This window comes from Saprolegnia diclina (genome assembly GCF_000281045.1).
Source record: "Saprolegnia diclina VS20 unplaced genomic scaffold supercont1.13, whole genome shotgun sequence".
Classification (NCBI taxonomy): domain Eukaryota; phylum Oomycota; class Saprolegniomycetes; order Saprolegniales; family Saprolegniaceae; genus Saprolegnia; species Saprolegnia diclina.
This window is the reverse complement of record NW_008246080.1, coordinates 573,996-575,085: the sequence shown is the minus strand read 5'-3', so window position 1 is coordinate 575,085 and position 1,090 is coordinate 573,996.

The following is a 1,090-nucleotide window of genomic DNA, read 5'->3' as shown; positions in this document are numbered from 1 at the left end:
GCGCCGTCGAGAAGGCCACCGAGACGCACGAAGAAAAGGTCGTGCGGCTTGAAGATCGCAGCGTCGCAAAACTTTACCAAGCACCCAAAACTAGCCATCGCAGCACTTCACAATTACTGCTCGGGCAACCCGACGCTCATGTGTGCCACGACGAGTCACTTAACGGCCCCGGTGGTCACGCAGTTTGCGAACGCATCTTGCGAGCTGTTGGGGATGCAGTTGGTTAGGCAGACGCTGCACGCTGTCAGGAGACGCCAGCGAGATGCCGGATCCGGGCGCATCGCTGCATGTGCCTCGTGCAACGAGGCACTCTCGTTGCACGCACCACGCAACCGGCCACTGCATATGACCGGATCGCATCGGTTCCAAGTCTCGAATACTCGGCTGTCCTCGCCCAAGTGTCTGCCGTCAACAAGACAGTCAATGCGTACCTTGATGCATTCTGCGACATTGTGTGCCCAGACGACACCATCGACAACGACGAGGTTTGCGATGGGCCGGATGTCGCCGACGACGACGACGAAATCATCAACGCGCTTGAGGCTGTCGCTGGGCTAGTGACCGAGCGCGCGTCTGATGACGACCAATACGGGCACGTCAATACAAGCGACGATCAAGTCGATGTCCTCCGGTCGCCGCACATTGGTAGCACGGACGTTGATAACCAAGCTCCAGGCAGCACTAGCGACCCGTTGGTGGCTGTCGTCACGAGCGACGACGATCCGATTTGCGAGTGGGACCAAAACGACGCACTCATGGCATGTGTTTTCCCCCATTTGTTTATGCTCGGCAAAGGTATGGCACAATGCTTCCAACAACAATGCGTTCATGCTGCTCTATACTATAGGAGCTCCAAAAGGAAGCATGAATCCAGCGCTACTGCGTCACTTCTTCCGCTTTTACGACGGCCGCTTCGATGATCCTCTCTTCATTGCCACGGCGTTCAACCAGCTTGAACGACACGCCTGCGTGCGCCAGACGGCGCGCATTGGTGCAACTTCCATGAAGCAGCTGGAGGAACTCGGCAAGCTTGCGAACTCGCCCAAATTTCGACAACAACTCATTTGGGACAATCCGCACAGCTCACAGG